The 18,448-nt window shown below is 40.3% G+C and overlaps 1 protein-coding gene and 1 long non-coding RNA gene across 12 annotated transcripts in view; one reads left to right on the top strand and one right to left on the bottom strand.

The window, feature by feature from the left end:
- Positions 1-5,152, top strand: part of LOC111095569 — a 28,923-nt gene extending 23,771 nt beyond the window's left edge. For both annotated transcript variants that reach the window (XR_005358357.1, XR_005358358.1), the window contains exons 4-6: positions 1,795-2,035; positions 3,370-3,497; positions 4,472-5,152. This is a non-coding gene — a long non-coding RNA (uncharacterized LOC111095569). The remainder of the gene's footprint in view (positions 1-1,794; positions 2,036-3,369; positions 3,498-4,471) is intronic.
- The window catches only part of EBF1 (EBF transcription factor 1), a 392,195-nt gene that overhangs the window by 150,353 nt on the left and 223,394 nt on the right, over positions 1-18,448 (bottom strand). The window lies entirely within an intron of this gene.

Raw genomic sequence — 18,448 nt, 5'->3', positions numbered from 1 at the left:
TTTAAAGCTCAGGATCAGTCTCCAAATAAAAATGACCAGTGAGCATTATGCCCACAGAGCACTGACAATAATCTCATGAGCTCCAAATTATTCCAGTTTATATTATAATGATCCAATAAGTCTGCGTGTTCTAGTCCATAAAAATTTAAGAAGAAATTTATCATTTTAAAATCATAATGCAAAATAGAGTCTGACACTTTATTAAGCACTATTTATCATGATATCATGAGGATGCTGATGGGAAAATGAAACTAAAGCAATATTGTAGACCAACAATGACACAATTTAGTCTTTCTGGGGGTGCTTTGTACTCACAGGTCATACCCCCTTGCCCTCCCTACCATGTGTCACTCTTTAACAGCTTAAATCAGAAGCATTGGAAATGAAACTCCAGAGAAGCTTTTATCATGAAAATTGCTCAAAAACTTAATAAAACAAACCCACTAGAATGGGTTGAGACCTTAGAAATCTTCTAGTGCAGATATTCTTAACCTAGAGTCCATGGGTAATCTACTGGAATTCTTGAACACCAGAACATTGAATCCAAATTTTTGCACACATGTTTCTGCAAAATGGGTCCAGAGTTTTCACAGGTTGTGGAAGAAGTCTGTGAGCTGACTGCCCAGAATCCATTTTCCCCTTTTTTCATAACTGTCTTCTATTCTCCTTTTGGAAAACTTCCTCCCCTTCATTCAAGAGTCCTTGTATTTCAGCAGCACAAACTCATTCCAAGCCTGGACAAGAGTGCTGCTTGTGATCTGGGTCTGGCTAGTCACAATATCACATCCTCCAACTATGTAATTGCCTTAGAGATAGACATGTGACCTAAATCAAGCCAATCAGGCCCAATCCAAGCTAGTCACAGGATATTTGTTTGAGTGGCCAGAAAACAGTTGATAGTTGGGTCCTGGTTTACTAGAGTTGAACCCAGAAAGATAATAAGGCTGGGTTGCTTACAAACTCTATACTTAAAAAGGAGTCCATAATAGAATATAATCCATTGCCCTATCTGATAGAGATCATAGGACAAGGAACTGGGATAGGTGGCGAGGAGAGAAGACAGGGAGAGCTAATATCAGACAATGCCCTCCACAAAAGGTAGAAAGATGAAGATGGAATTACCGACACAATGGTTAAGTGGAGAAGGGAGCAGAAGGGAAGGGTCTCAAAAAGGTATGTAAAAGAGAAAGGATACTCTATCTATTGAGCCCTGGTAATTTTAGACTATATAACTGCAACATCCTATGGCTTCCTCCTAAGTCATATATATCTATATTAGTCTATATAAGATACAGATATAGATATATTCTAAGTAGGAACTATCAATGCATCAACGAGGCTGTGTATATAACCACAGATAGTACCAGGAGCTATATGAATGGAAGAGTAAATATCTTGTCTACAATGGACAGCCTTGGCTATTCTCCAGCCAACTGACTCCGGAGAGTATATAAAGATAGTTTTGCCAGAGACTCTCATTTCAAGAGAAGCTGGAAATACATACTGCTAAGTGTGAAACTTGCCAGTCTTCCAGAAGACATAAGGGCCAGACAAAACAAATCTAGAAAAGTTTGCATCTCTTGTTGTAAACTGTAATAACCAAAGTAGTAGCAACTCATTTGCCTGTGTGGCCAGCGTGGGACTTCTTCATGTCCATCTTCAAGTTTTAAAAAATTATACTATAAGAAGAACCCCTGTGGCTCCACTAAATGAGATTCTTCTCCTTAAAAATAACAAAAGTAGTTCTTGCTTTTAAAGTAATGGCATGTTTTCTTTTGTTTTGCTATTTCTCAGCATCCTTGTCACCTGAAATCCAGATGTGGTAAAGCTTGATTTTCTCCCAGGCCTTTGGCAGCTGACGTGTTGGGTAAAGCGAGAGGTTGGGAAGAGTGTCTGCAGCCAAAAGCAAAAGTGAAGGCAAGGCATATTCACCAGCATGAAGCTGTCCACGGACAGTGAAGACAGACAGGGAAAACCTCCCATGCCTGCCTCTTCACAGCTGGATTTCCCAGGGTACTTAATTCAATCAGAAACAGTAAGTTTTAGTAGCATTTTACAACCAATTAACCATGCAGGAAAAAAACCACTTGACTCTGTGCCTTCCTCCTGGCTTCTGAAGAGTCTGTGGCCTCAAAAGTCAGCAATTTGGAACTTTCTCTATGAAAGAAGACACCATCAGCCCAGTACAAGCAACTCTTCTTCCTTCTTATACTTAATGGGAGGACACTTGAATCTGGTCAGGCCTCATTGGCATAATAATCACTCCCATTTTTAATATGAAAAGCTCCCATTTCACTCAGGGTGGGCCAGTCACAGGCATTTACAGGAATCATTCCATAAGCACATTAGTTAGGTAGTAATAATATCCCCACTTCACAGAGTATATTCATACTCAGGCCAGAGAGATTGGTGAAAGAGACCAATCATAAATGGCAGAACTGGGATCTGAGGTCAGAATACAGTTTATAACAGGGAGCAAGACTATATTATTGGGCTCACTACTTATCCTTGTACCCAGTTAGAAATTAAACTATGTGATTAGAGCATGCTTCTGGTATTATAAGGATAAATCTCTTTGGATGAAAAAGACATATTCAAATTTGTGCAAAGTTCTATTAGTAATTATTCTTCTCTAAATCAACAGTTTAAAAAAAATAGGCTATAGTTTTAAAACCATGTTTCAGGGACGCCTGGGTGGCTCAGTGGTTGAGCGTCTGCCTTTGGCCTGGGGTGTGATACTGGAGTCCTGGGATCGAGTCCCGCGTCGGGCTCCCTGCATGAAGCCTGGTTCTCCTCTCTCTGCCTGTGTCTCTGCCTTTCTCTCTGTGTGTCTCATGAATAAATAAATAAAATCTTTAAAAAAATAAAATAAAAATAAAACCATTCTTCACTTAGAAAATATTTATTGGGATCCCTGGGTGGTGCAGCGGTTTGGCACCTGCCTTTGGCCTGGGGCGCGATCCTGGAGACCCGGGATCGAATCCCACGTCGGGCTCCCTGCATGGAGCCTGCTTCTCCCTCTGCCTGTGTCTCTGCCTCTCTGTCTCTCTGTGTGTGACTGTCATGAATAAATAAATAAAATCTTTTAAAAAATATTTATTTTCTAACTTTTATTCAATTAATCTTTAAAAAAATTCTTGAAGGATGTGGTATGGGTGGGCAAAGTCACCCCCATTTGATAGATGAGTCTACTGAGCTCAAAGAGGTCAAGTGGTATGGCCAAAGTCATTCAGCTAATTAGTAGGAGCCTCTGTTCCAATTCTTAAGCACTCCAGTTGTGGGGGCTTCCTCTCACTTCCAAAAACATGCCAAGCTTTTTCCCACTCTGGCCCTGAAATGATCTGACCTTAGTTCTTTCTCATCTTTTAGGTTTCCCTTAGACAACATTTCCCCAGGGATGCCTTCCCTGCATCCTTTCTCAACAGGCCCCCGTTAGTCCCCAGAACCTGACAGCACTTGGCATCTGGCAATCAAGTATTTGCTAAATGAATGAACAAGTAAGTGTGTGGATGCCTGAAGGGTTTCCAATTTTCTGATTTTTCTAACTTATAATAATGACTAAGTGACAGGACTTTCTCCTTAGCATTTCTAGCCAGATCCCCTTGTAGACCGATGGATGAAAGTGGATCTGGCCCCAGCAAAATTTAAGCACCCACTTGTTGAATTGAGACCATGATGGGACCTCCCTGCGGAAAAACAGACAGACTTGCTCTTTAACCTCTTTCCTAGTTGACTCAAAGCTAGATTCTTAAGTATGGAAAGAAGACCCACACAACAGCAGAAAGAGAAATAAAATGGTGATAAATGACTGGTTTCCCACTAAAGCAAAAGCGCAGGGGTTAGGCTGAGGGGAGGCTGCAGATGGGTTTGAAAGGCTGCAGGAAAGGTCCCTACCTAGGTCCTCCCCCTGAGTTTTCATCTGTCACACCAGGATCTGCTGCTGATGGCAGCCATGTGCAACAAAGAGGCCTCTGTCTGAAACCTGATACCACTCCCCCACCCCCAATCAGGGCCCAGAGCTGTGAAGAGAGAGCAGTGGGTCTGCTGGAACTCTAGTCTACTTCCAGATCCATTTCCCTGAACCCACAGTGTATTTTGAGTCTTATTCTAATAAAGAAGGCTCTTCCCTTACAAAGATAATGATGATGATAAATTGTTCTCAAAGGGAGACACAGCCTGGGAAAATAGGAGATTTCATGTATTTTTCCTTGAACTCTGGGATCAAGTTTGCATGCGAGCTCTAATGTGATGATTCTTAACCAAGATGACTCAGGACACAATTTTCCTTCTGCCCATGGCTGATTTTCTTTTTAAGGGAAAGACTGCTCCCACATAGCCTAGTTGAATACTTTACCAAGTGTTAGGCTTTAGAAGAGGAGTCACGAGTAAAAGCATAGCTAATGTTAAGTGAGTAGTTACTATGTGCCATGTACTGTGCTTCATGCATACTTTGTTTTTATCCTCACTGTAGCCCTGGCATCCCCCACCCTCCACCCCTGTGCCAATTCTCCAAGAAAACAGCGAATCACAGAGAGATTAAGTAACTTGCCTACCAACAGACAGCTCATGACAAGTATAGGTAAGACTTAAATGCAGTCTCCCTTAGTCAGCCTGTGTTCTGAGAGCTGGAACAAGGCTCTCCAGGAACCCAGGTTCTCTGTGCTACTGGGAGATGCACTAACTAATATGCTCTGGCACCTACCGGATTGTTCTCAGTCCTGAGACTCTGTGTGCTAAAAACTGCATATGCCTGTCCATTAAAAAAATTTTTTTAAAGCCTCCTTCCACTTCTGTAGCACCCATTTCCTTCAGGATCTGGATCAAACCTACCCCTATGACTTTTTTTTTTTCCTCCCAGTCTGCCTCCCAGCTTCTGTTGCGGCCACACGGGACCACTTCTCCTTCCCCTCCACACTGTATCTGCTTTGCCAACTCTTCATCTTTACACATGCTGCAGCTCTGTCGTAGCATAATTCCTCTTTACCTCTCCCATCCTTGTCATCTAAACAACTACTTAACAGTCAAGACCAAGTTCAAATATACCTTGCACTGGGACACCGCCCTGACTCTCCCAAATAGCCCTGAAATTCTCTCCTCTGTTTTCCCACCATAATTATAACATTGCAAGCAATCAAACTTTTGTTTCTCTGTTGCCCTAACACAATTTCTCACTCATTTATGATGACATAAATTTTTGTAAGATTAAAGTCCTGAAGTCTGAAATTTCACCAACATTCCAAGTACAATCTTTTTTTTTTTTTTTTTTTTTTTTGGTGCTATTAGTCGTTGTACTAGAATCCTTCACTGGGCTATTTATACTCTTGAATTGCTCACATTTCTTCCCTTAGGAACCAAAAGTAAAGGCAAGCGTAAGTGCTTCTGTGCCTCGAGTAAGACAGTCCATTCACCAACAGTCTCATGACGGTGTCGGTTAGTGGTTTTCTACACTAAACATGGAGAGTGTTAAAAAAATCCATTTAACTGTGATTTCTTGCTTTTTGCTAGAAAGCTTTATAAGTAGTTTCTTGGTCTCACCTAGTGGAAGGGTCACTGCTTTAGCTGGGATTGTGACAAGCCTCCGCAGAATTAGAGTACTTTATTATCACATTAGTACTGGAAAAAGTCACATAATTAACAGAATTTATCCTCATTTACTCTGTAAAAGCACTAATATTCAATCTCTCTGCCTCTGTTTAATTACTTTCCTTAACACAACTTCTTTTTTTCCAGGTTGACCCTTCCTGGGCTCATCTACAGAAATGTGTTAAAACTTTTTCTCCCTCTACTCCATTTAAGATGCTAGACTTTATTCATTTGAATAAGCATAAAAGGCACACCAGGGTCTGTCATAGTTCACACAATGCTTTTGAATTAGCAACCGTAACGGTGTCATACTTTTGTGGAGATCCTCTGTTCAGAGTAAGTGATGACAGCCACCAGAATTGCTGTTAATTGTAATATGACACTGGCATTACACTGTGTGCTAGCTAGTGGTAAACTAGCATTAGTTCAGGTGCCTAAGAAATTCAGAAGCTGAGACGCTGCAATTTTTTAAAAAGAACAGTAGACCCGTCTGACATAGGCTGCCTTCTCAAGTAACACTTATTCAGACCTGTTTGCTCAAGAGGGTGGGAGGAACACACACACACACACACACACACATACACACATATGCTCACATATACACGCTCACATGTGCATACATCAAAATAAATTCCCCATTAAACAACAAAATCATCATCAAACAAATCTGGGAGGTGTTGCACTTGCTCTTTCTCTTGATTTTTTTCTTATAAAGGCAGCAAAGTCATAAAGTAAAGAAACCATGGTTTAAATAACAAACATTTAGTAGAGGCTGAACTTCTGCTCCCTTTTTCTGGAACACAGATAATATATCATGCCTTTGTATTTCATGTTGAGACGTCCACAGTCTGGTCAGGAAGATGGGGGCTGGGAAGAAAGGAGCAGATCTTGGGTGTTGAATAGTTAAATTAATTTATTGATAACAGGAGGTAAGCCCTTCCTGATGAGGTCAGGGGTAGGGTCAGGTGAGTGACAGAAGACAATGGGTCAAATGGGCCATTGGTCCTGGTTCCTTAGATATTAAGCTCCAGGCACTGAGGATACAGACAGCCTTCTCCTGTCTGGGACACATGGGTGGCCTAAGAGATATCCACAGCAATCATCTTCCCTTTTGCCTATCAAGAGAAGAATCAGTCCTGTTCCATTTTCCCTGAGATACATCTCAGCTGTAATGTGAAAAAATAGCATACGAGAAGTCCTTCTCATCTATCCTCCATTTTATCCAAGTGACATGCAGTAAACTCTATTGGTCTTTATCTCAAAATAGAATAACCTTATGATCCTGCAAACATAATATGTATGACCCATGTTCACTGGGAAAGAAGAGTCTTCTCCAACCTCCAAGTTTTAGTTCCATCGTTTCTTTTTCCTATGATGCCTTTCTCTCCCTTTTAAAGTCCCTCCATCCTTCCAGGTCTGACTAAGAATTCTTCTTCCAGTAAGACTGCCCAGATTCTTCCATTTAGATTTCAGGTCTTGTTCCTCCAGCCACCTAAAGCAATCAAGGTCTGAAGGTGTCTTTCTTATTGCACTTCCCAAGGTCATTTTATATTTAGGTTATGTAGGCATGAATCTGATTGGATCACTTGGCTGTGAACCAATGTGAAGGGATTATGGGGGTTAAGGCTTTGCCTAAGCTCAGGGACCATATTCCTGGTTGAAACTGATTAATTTATAGTTTACTCCAAAGCTACCCTTCTCTTAATTTTGGGTCAGATGCTCCATCATTCCCTGAAAGTTTGCTAGCTAATTCCCATCTCCAAGCTGCTAAATGTGCTGTCCCCACTGCTTGAAACTGTCTACTCAAAAGGAAACAAAATCCATTCTTTAAGGCTGACACCAAAGCCTCCTTGACCACATTGGCCAAAACCATAAGGTAACAACTTCTAAGGTAGATATTATTAGTAGTCCATTTGTCTGAGGTCACCAATCTAGTAAGTGAGAGAATCTGGATTCACACCCAGGGGTAACTAAGGCCTATATAATGTTCTCTTTCACTAAATAATTTGTATCCAGCTTATCACTATTCAAAATGTATTCAAGATGTTTGTGGAGGGTGCTTTCCCTTGCCTGCCTACTCACCCTAGTTCTCAGGTATAGGAATGAGGATGTGAAGTAGAAAAAATGGCCCCATTCAGAGTCTGGAGACATGCCACCATCATGTGGAAAGGAGCCATCTCTCATAGTTTCCACTGCCAACGGACTTGGCCACCATCTTGGCGTGGTTCTCTTTGGTGCCACTAAGCACTTTTCACCCTTAGAAGGACAAGGAAACCCTCTCAGTTTTTTGACTCCCTCACAGCCATCCTTTTCTCAGTCCACGTGGTCAGCTTGAATTTTAAAAGGGTTATTGCAATGCTTTGCGAGATAGATAAGTGACATTTCTGATTGCTTAGGGGCACCTGTTTTTGGCTCCCCTTCACTCCTGGCCCATGGAATATCCTATGTCTACACCACATGCATATCTCAGGGCATAAACACCTTTGCCTTAGAACCCTGGCATTGTCATCATTATCTCCACCCCCAATGCCCTGCACAGAGGCAAACTCCAGGGCCTCTCATCCTCAGCTGTTCCACCATGTCAGTTTCATAGGCAGCAGGACACACATTCCAGAGTCGGGTGGATTAACCTCCAAGATGACACTCAGTTTTAGCTTTAGCCTCCCTAAATCCTCAACAAAAACTTTAACAGCCAGATCTGATTTAGGACCTTAACTGTAAATCTCCTCTCTTCTCATGCACTCACTAAAGGGATGAGTAGGGTCAGTTCAGACCTTTTCTAGTCATTTGTCCCCATTGTTTCCTGGAGAATTCAATGGGTGATGGGTAAGAACTTTCGTCATCACGAGCCTCATTTAAAGGCAAGATAAAAAAGAAAAAAAAAAAAGAAGAAGAAGAAGAAACTAGAGGGTGGGGAGAAACATTATTAAATGCTTTCCATGACATGGTAAGCACAGAATATGAAACATCGATGGGAATTTATAAAAAGATTTGAAGCAACATCATTCATTTATAGAAATGAAGCCAACTTGCTAAAATGTTAAAAACAGCAGTAACCAAATTTGTACTCAATTCTTAGAGCCTTGTTGATCAGCGACTGAGCCCTGCCATGAGAACAGATCTCCTTTTCACTCAAGTGAGGATCTGCAGGGGTATTTTCAAAAGTAAATAAATGGCCACAAAGAACAAAAAAGATCAGTAGAGAATTGAGTCTCTCAAGAACATCCCTGACAAAATAAACCCCATGTTTATGTATACTCCCTCAATTGGCCTGAGCCAGAAATCTCCCCTGCAACTTAAAACCAACTGCACAGGAGTTGAGAGAAATGTCCGGAATTAGCTTAGTCAAATGCTGCCTTAAATAAATGCTCCTCTGGTGCTTAACAAGATGCTAGTGCCAAAGCAGTTTAGTCTGACCATAGTAATTCCCACTTTTTTGCCATAATGCATCACACTATCTTTTCTTTGGTATCTTAAATGTAAACACCTCTTAAAAATTCCAGTTGGTATATTTTAAAATGGTGTTTAGCTTTTTCCTGATTACAAATGTTGAGTCATCATTTTATAAAAAGTTAAATTCTCAAAAGTAATAAATAAATAAAAACCATCTATACTTCATCTCCTCCCAGTCTTTCCATGTATATACAAATTGTATAACAATATACAGATTTTTATATCCTTTCTTCATGTAAGTAATCTTCAAAATGTGGTGTTTTTCTACTCCATTATATTTCATCACACATAGTAGATATTTTTAAAATCTGCTATTGTTTGATTACTTTCAAGATTTTGTTATTATAAATAATACTTTGGTGAACATCCTTGGGCATAAAATTTTATTCGTGTATCTGAGTATTTCCTCAAAATAATTACTGAGGACAAGAACTGCCAGGTCATAGTGGCATCTTACTTGAGAACAAGTGTAAAACAATTTCATTTGAAAATGTCTATGTGGGTCAGAGTAACTTGAGTTTCAATCACACTAGGCTGAGGAAGCTTCAAAAAGTGACCCTTGAGTTGCCCAATAATACAGGGAAGTTTTGATAACTTAGGTCCCAGGGCATCCATGTTTATAAAAAACAACTGACTAAACACAATGAATACATTTCATATCCACAAGTCCAACTGTGTTTTCACCTGTAGTCATAGAATGTATAAATACCCATGACAACATAGTCATCATCTTGAGTTATAATTAACCACAAATAAAGGCAGCCTAAGAACAGCCTTCTGTGTGCCACTAATACTGCTCTCACTGTACCTGCTATAGTGCTGAGAAAAGGACTCAACTCCAGCTAAGCCAGTTATACACTGGACACCGTCAGGGTTTGCACTAGGCCCATGCTATCACCAAGATGCCATGTCCAAGAATAGGGTGAGAGGAAGCCCATTTTAAGAGATCTTTACTTAAAGGCTGAGTGGGATCCTATTATCTCTGAGAAATTGCATCCTCTGTAGGGTAAGCATCATATTGTGAGGTCCCACTTTAGGGAACATTTAAAGCAAGTGATCTATAACATGGTTATCGTTTTCCTAAAATCATACCTGGAAACTGTTCAACAACTCCATCCCAGCAAGAACAGCACTCCTTTATTACACTAACATTCTCCAAGTGAATTCCACAGACCCTACCTCTGATGCCTGAAGTTATTCTGTTTTCCTGAGATATTAGCCTCAAATACAGTTGACAGTGCCTCAAATTTGTACATGATCTCTTCTCATTGTCTCAAGGCACAAAGGCCACCACTTATGACCTGGCCTCCAGCAATCCAGTCAGCTACATCTCATCTCATGTCCATTATGTTCCTTTATGTTAAAAATACTCAATTTTTAACAATTAACATTTGTATTTTTATAAATACAAATACTTAGGGAAGCCCTTAGAGCTATCTCCGGTCTCCTTAAATGCTATTTCTTCCCCCCGACACAGACCCCCATGCTGCCCACTTCTGAACTAGAAGAATCCTCTGTATTTCAAAAATGATCACAAATGCCTTCTCTCATCCTGAGAATCCTTCCCAAGTTCCTCCAGGAAAACAAAGAATCCACCACCTCAAAGTTCCCATGGCATATTCATCCAGAACCATATCTACCAAGTTACTTTGTGACCCTCTACTTACTTACTGATCTCCCAACTAGAGAGTAATATCCTTGAAGATGAGATCAATGTCTTTTCATCCCTGCATCCTCGGAACCTGGGATATAATTTATAAATATATGCTTAAATCTGAAAGAACAATAAGCATGTAGGTAGCATGATAAAATGCTACCTACAACTGAGAAACCAAAATAAATGAACTGAGGGCACCAAGACATTCTAGCTGTGAGCTGCGTGTGCAGAGCATCATGACTTCTTGTAAGAAGCCACATGCTGGAATGTCTGCGAAACCAAATTGTACTAATGAAAACCACCCACAGTTTTATACTACGTGGCAATAATCTTATTTTTTTCCACGAAAGGGGGAATATCATCTAATAATAAACACAAGTTCTGTAAAGTCTCGCTGATCTAATCCAAACCTTTTCTTTGGTGCATTCTAAACATATTTGACATAAATGATGCCAGAATCTCATGCTAAGACACATAAATCCAACGATAAATGGCAGAAACTGTAGAGAATTATCAGTTACTAAGGGAGAAAATCAAACCCATTAATTCAAGGGTTATCCGAGATATGAAGAGAGTCCTGGTTCTAAACAGACAAAGGCAGGTACTGAGGTCTTTTAAACTCTCAAACACTCTCTTGTCTTTTTGATAAGGCAATGAAACAAGGAGAACTATTCTAACACTAACAGCTCATGGGCTGCAAGAATAAGCAAGAAATACAGGAGTTACTTAGTGTAGTTTCCCAGCTGAAGAAGAGATCCCTTCTTCAACGTTCCATAGAGTTGCCAGAGCAACCATATGTCTGTCCCGGGAGCTAGAGATGAAATGCAGAATATAGGCAAGCTCTCACTCCTCATGGGCCTGGTATTCCAGTGAGGAAGAAGAACAAAAAAGCAAGAAAACAAAATCATAACTAAACAAGATAATATCTATTATCGATCAGAGTTACTGGGACAGGGAACACGGCGGATGGGAAGTGATTGCTGGCAGAAAGGGGAGATCTTTTAAACTTCCCTGGTAGTCACAAAGTTTTTGGAAATGATGTTTTGATTGAGACCAGAGGACAAGAAGGAGCCAGCCATGCCAACATCTAGAGGAAGAGCATTCCTGCTAGCCAAAAGGTTAGTGTGACTAGATAGTAAGGAAGGAGGAACGAGATGTGAATGGTGCTAGAGGGAATAGGATCATTCAAGCTGTGACGGAAGATGTCCCATCATGGGGAGGCAGTGCCTCCCATCCAAACCAGAGAGCACTGTGAGTATGTTTCCTTCAGAAATTCCCATTTTAGCCTGAGACCAGAAAGCAACACTCCTTTATTCCCCAAGATAACAATTCAGTAATTTGAAGTGGCCACTAGATCTTATTCTTCAACAAGCAAATCTTATTCTTCTACCATCTCAGGACATGATTTCCAGATGCTTAACCTTTCTAGTCATCCTTTTCCAAATAATTCCCTCACTAGACAACATCCCTTCAGAACCATACCATCAGAAATGAGCAGGCCCCCCAACTGCTAGGGGCAGTCGCAGGGTGGTTAAAATACTAAGTCAGACAAACTGGGTTCCAATCTGGGCTCTACCACTTATCAGTTGTGTGACCTTAAGAAAAATCAATTAACCTCTCTAAGCCTCTGTCTCCTCATGTGTGAAATGGGAATTATAATATCTACATGGGAGAATTGTTGTGAGGATTAAATAAAAGAATATACGTGAAGTCCACAGGGCCATGAATAGCATGTAGTAAATGTTCAGTAAAGTTTAGCTGTTTGCATTATTACTAGTTGTTGTTATTATTATTATATAACCTCTGTCAGTATCCATCTTGGTCTAAAATCTATATCTGTTCAAATGCAAGTTAAATACATGTTTGTTTATGTTTTGCCTTGCTTTGTTTTGTTTGCAGTAGTGGGGACCAGGGAACAGATTGGGGGGCTAGAAAGCCATTTAAATGTACACTAAGCCAATAAATAAATAAATAAATAAATAAATAAATAAATAAACACTAAGCCTCTTTCTCTCAATGTCTTTTGCATATAATACAATAGTCGTAATCTGATGATGGGAACAGAGAAAGATCAATAAAGCATTAAATCATAACACTGGGATGCATCTAGACTCCAGTTACTGTAGAAATAAAGCCTTTTCCGTATGACTCAGATAATGCTGCATATACTGAATGATTTCTCATCATCTTCCTGGGGACAAGAGAATGCTCTCATGCATCCTTTCAATCCTCACATGAGGACTGTGCTGGAGCCAACACATAAGTCCTTAGTAAATACTGAGGAGTGAAAGAAGGGGGATGTCATTTAGAAGTCCACCTAGACTTATAGGATCACATTTGATGATGAAACTCACACAATCTTGGCTCTCAAAGGGACCCAAATGGCACATATCATAGGCACAGAAACAGAGGCTCCGAATGGTATAAAGGAACTTGCCTAAGGTCATACCACTAACTTGGGTCAACCCTAAGACTCTTAATCTCTTCCCAGAAAACCATCCTAGCAAAGCAGTCAGAGGCTTGAATCCCAGACAGTCCTCTGCTCGCCTTCAAAGTCTTCTTGCAGAACTGTCCTATGAGGCAGAGGAGAATCAGGTTTCCCCATTTCCATGGTTTGTATCCCTAGCTTATCTGAACTCAGAGTTCCTTAGGGAGTAGAAAGTCAAGGCTGGCATCCCCAAAGCTGCATAAATCTCTCACCTAAGGAACATCATCATTTTTCTCTTGTCACAACTCTTCCAGCCTAATATTTGACAGCTCCGATCGGGTACTGTCCAAACATTTATTAAAACATTTTAAATGATGAATATATCCAATTATTACTATTAATGCAGCTAATACTGACTAATGAGGGGGAAACGCAGGAACTGGTGTCCCGCAATTCATTACCCCTGCCTTGTCAACAATTCAAAGCCCGAAACCTAATCATCCATACCGGGTCCTGTTATATTTCACACGTCACTTTTAATAAGTCACTCAGTGCCTATAAATTAATGTAACATGTCGGCGTTTATGAGTGCGGCTTTGTCGCTGTTAACAAATGATGTTCTGGCCCAGTCTACAACAGCTAGGCAGTGACGAATGATGGAAGATGATTTCTTTCCAAACTATAAACTATACACCGGGGACTCCAGTAATACATACATATATATGTGTGTGTGTGTGTATATATATACACACACACACATATATATGTACACATACACACACATTTATATATGTATATATGTATATATATGTATCTCCACATGTTATATACATCCAAGCACACAAATTAACAAAGCATGCCAATACACACAACACAGGCACAAATGTGGAATAAATACGATGCATAATTTGTGGCAAAGAACTATATAATAACCCCTATACTTTCTTCTCCAACAGATTAAATATGCCACACTGGTAACCATGACAGTCCCATAAATGTGGTCAATGTCAATTTCAAATTTGTTATAAGTTCTGGTCTGTTGCTCCTGGCCAGGTTTCAGGACAACCTGACATCCTAACTAATAATGAAGGCCCAGTAGTGTTGATGAAAGGGGAGGGCCAATGTTATGATGAAAATATCAGCAGTTAGAGGAAGGGTCCACATTTCTTTGTGAAAATTGATGGTCTCTGGATGTTGGGATGGAAGAGAGTACTTATTTGCTTCTAAACAGATCTGGATAATTTATATTTCCTTCTAAGCCATGACTTCATATTTCACAAAATCATTAGCGTGTAATTTGGGTGTAACTCAACCTCCATATTTTCACTGGATTCAAGAGTCAAGAAGAAAGGATGCTTCTTTAACAGGTGTCCCTTTCTATTACTTTGCCATGCCCGAGGCAGCCCTGGCACTGACAGAAGAGTCTGGATCGTCACACACGTACGTTGAGCAGTACACATAATGACAAAACCCCAGGGGGAAAGAAGGCCAGGAATTTCCTTGGGAGTTCATCTACATTCAAGGCCACAGTTCTGTGTGCTGAGCTCTTAGTATAGACGACAATTCTCTCCACTTGCCTGATTTTGGAAAAATACAATGCTCCATTTTTTGGAGTGTACCAAAACTTCTGTGTAGTTATGTATTTTTTTTAAGATTTATTTATTTATTTGAGGGGGGAGGGGCAGGAGGAGAAGGAGACAAACAGACTCCCTCACTGAGTGCACAACTCTATCCCAGGTGCCCCCATATGGTTATGTTATGATTATTTTGATTATGATTATTTTCTTTCTCTCTGCTAGCTCATCTTAATTCCAGAAATTGTTTTAAGAAACATTAAAATTAACAAAATCTAAAAAAACTATGTTTTTGAAAAATTCAAAATGGATCCTACAGGGTCCTTATTACACCTCCTCTTTGACAAGCTTTCAACCATTCATTCTCAGAGCCCTTTTCATGTGTCTTTTCCACTTGCCCACAAAATTCAGAAGGTACCATCACCACCTAATGATACAAACCCTACAAAAGCTTTAAAAAAAAATTCCCCCGAAATTTGTACATCTATATCTGAGAATTCCTTTTTTAAAAAATATTTATTTATTCATGAAACCACATAGAGAGAGAGACAGAGACAGAGACATAGGCAGAGGGAGAAGCAGGCTCCATGCAGGAAGCCCGATGTGGGACTCAATCCCAGGACTCCAGGATCATGACCTGAGCCGAAGGCAGATGTGCTTAACTGCTAAGCCACCCAGGCGTCCCTATATCTGAGAATCCTGTATGTAGTTTTGTCACATGGATTTGGCTCAAACACAGTGGCCCAGAGTCAAATTAAGGTTATTCGAGAAACAAATAGCAACAACAAAAATAGATTCTACAAATCTTTTGCCATACTCCCCATTCTACCATTAAATTAATCTTCATAAATAAGAGCTTTAATTTAACTGCCTAAACAAAGATTCATATTTTATAAACCCTGAGTTTACAGACTTTCATTTTATGTGTGGCTCAGAGTTTAGCTCTTCCAATTCATATCCAAGAAACACTGGAGTGCTAAACATGCCATTTGTTTTCTTTCTTAAAAAAGACCACTCAGAAATGTAAAGGAAACTAAAGTGAGCAGTGCAAACATGTTTTCATTACACATTTATGACAAAAGTATTTGAGTTGTACTTAGTCCGGCAGGGACTGACTGCATTGCCCAATTTGTTTTCCTGGGGTCTATGAATGTCTAAGTCAAGTCTAACACCCTTCACACAGCCTCAAAGAGCAGAGAGAAACCGACAGTGACGCAAGGGCTCTCTTTTTCTTGCCTTTTGAAAATTGAGCAATGTCTAATGCTCAAGAAAATGGTTTGAAAGTACCGTCTGAGGTCACATACCGCACAGCCAACTAGAAAGGCTAGTGGACCAATGAGTTGAGTGACTCGGTGCCCCAGTCTCTTGGTGTTTGCACAACTTTGGGGCAATAAGATGCTGAAAAAGCTGCACAGCAGGCAAGAGTCATGGCAGTACCTTGCCAGGGGCGGGGGTGAGAATGGCATAAGCAAAACTTGAGGTGATTTCAACATGTGTGATGTTGAAAGCATTCACTTGTAACCTACTCTTGAAAAGATTCAAAATGACTTCATAAAGCCAACTCACGGCCACTGAAGGAGGTTTTATGTTCCCTTGACAAAGAAGGAACAGAAAAGAAAAGAAGGATGATGTGTAATTTCCTTCAGAGGCCTGAAGGGAGGCATTCGACTTTATGTCCTTCCAGTGCTGTGGTCTTCTGGAGTGTGTCCGAAGGAAAAGGCACGTGGGGTATGTGTGTGTGTGTGTGTGTGTGTGTGTGTGTGTGTGTGTAAAGGTGAGGCAGAAATGGAAGACACTAGAACTCTGGGCACTGTGTGGAACATAATGCAGAACACTGTCTGCTCTGGTCGCTCTATAAAGATATCAACCCAGGAGGAGACAGCTGAAAAGCGCTTTTCCCAGCAGAGGCCTTCACAAGGCACAGCAAAATCCCGCAGGGAATAGGGACAATTTGCATAACAATGTGCTGTTGCTTATCAGAGGACCCAAAGGATAGGATACCCTTAGAAAAAAAACACCACACTTTTCAGTCCAGCCCATTGCAGAGAAGGGCGTTGCCATTCAGTTTGTCCAGGCAGAGGAGGGAGGACCTCCCCCCTCTTTTAGTATTACTTTACTACAGAGAGTCCACGAAACCCTCATAGTTCCTCTTCCAAAGCATTATGTTGCCATATTGGTGGTGTTCTTTGCGCCCCCCCCCCCAACTCAGGCACAGGTCCTCATACGCAGCCCCCCCTTACATCCTCCCCCCCTCCAATTTATTCCATTTTTATCTTTGGGGACCAACCCACTTCCAAAGTCTCCCTATTCCTCTTTCACTTCACCAACCTGCCTTTTCATCCAGGCAGTGACTTAGAATCATGCCTTTCACATTCAATCCTCCATCTTGTGAATCCTGGAAAGATCATATTTATTCTTTCATGAAGATGACTAGACAGTGTATTCTATTCTGCACTAGAGGACACCTATTTTTTTTTTTTTTGCCCTTCTTTTGAATTTGAAAGAGGCATGTCTGAGGGTGATATTTATTCCTACTGTTTTGTTTTGAGGACCAGGTAGAGAGACTGCTGAAGAAAGCCCCGGGAAGGCAAAATTCTAATTCCACAAAATGGCAAACACTTATTAAGAGCAGGATTTCATGCCCCAAAGTTGCCACTGTTTACCAACAAGCATTCTACCTGGTGTCAATACAAAAAGGGTTTTGTTTTTTTGTTTTTGTTTTTACCAAAGCACATTGGCGAAGTCTGGATACAGAAGGCTGAAAACAAATGCACATGCCCTCTATTGAACTATAGGTGAAGTAACAGTTGGCCATATTACTACAAATACAATGTATTACTAGAACTGAGGTGATGTGAAGATTCTGATCTACTCTCTAATGCACTCAGCACTCTTAGAGCCCCATATCATTCCTGGATGTCATAATTTCAGATAGACAAGGGAGAAAGTAATAAGGAGCAATAAAATTTCATTTAGCTTCTATTATAGACCCTGGATGATGTTAGATATTTTCAAATATTATCACCATTTTCAGGATGAGAAACCTGAGGCTTAACCTCATAGCCTGTAGCCATATAGCAAGATAAGCAGCATATCTGAAATCTGAACTAATGTCTGATTGACCCAATGCCCCTGCTCTTCACAATTGTGTATATTTAGCATCAAGTGGTCAAGAGGTCAGAGGACTCAATACAATGTCATAGGGAGAATATTTGAAGGAACATTTGGTTTGAAGGAGAGAAGCCTTGATGAGAGAAGATAGCTGTTTCCAAATATTTAAACTATTTGCTCTATGGCTAAAGCAGTTCTATTCTTTAAAAAAAAAAAAATCCATTAGAAATAACAAGAACCAAAGACTGAACATTTCATCAAGCAGATTTCTGTTCAACAGAAGGAAAGAACACTGTAATGGTGAGAGATGAGCTGCCTTATGAGATGATGGGTTCCCCATCACTGCACAAGTTCAAGAATAGACCAGACACCATTTGGCAGAAATATCAAAGCAGTGAGGTACTTATATATCTGGACACTAATTTCCCTTCAAGTCATTAGTCTATGACCAGCAGAAGCTTGCAGAATTTCAACTTCTGACATACTGATTGCTGCAGAAAACAGATTAAGAAATCAGAATCAAATATCAAGTATTTAATAAAAACAAAGTTCTACAATTCTTCTCTATCCTCCACCCTTTTCTTATTGAATTATGTTTAGACACATTTGACCCTCTTGGAAAAATGCCATACAACTTAATTA

This window comes from Canis lupus, chromosome 4, assembly GCF_011100685.1.
Source record: "Canis lupus familiaris isolate Mischka breed German Shepherd chromosome 4, alternate assembly UU_Cfam_GSD_1.0, whole genome shotgun sequence".
NCBI lineage: Eukaryota > Metazoa > Chordata > Mammalia > Carnivora > Canidae > Canis > Canis lupus.
Note: the sequence above shows the minus strand (reverse complement) of the source record. Positions and strands in the feature narration are given on the sequence as shown.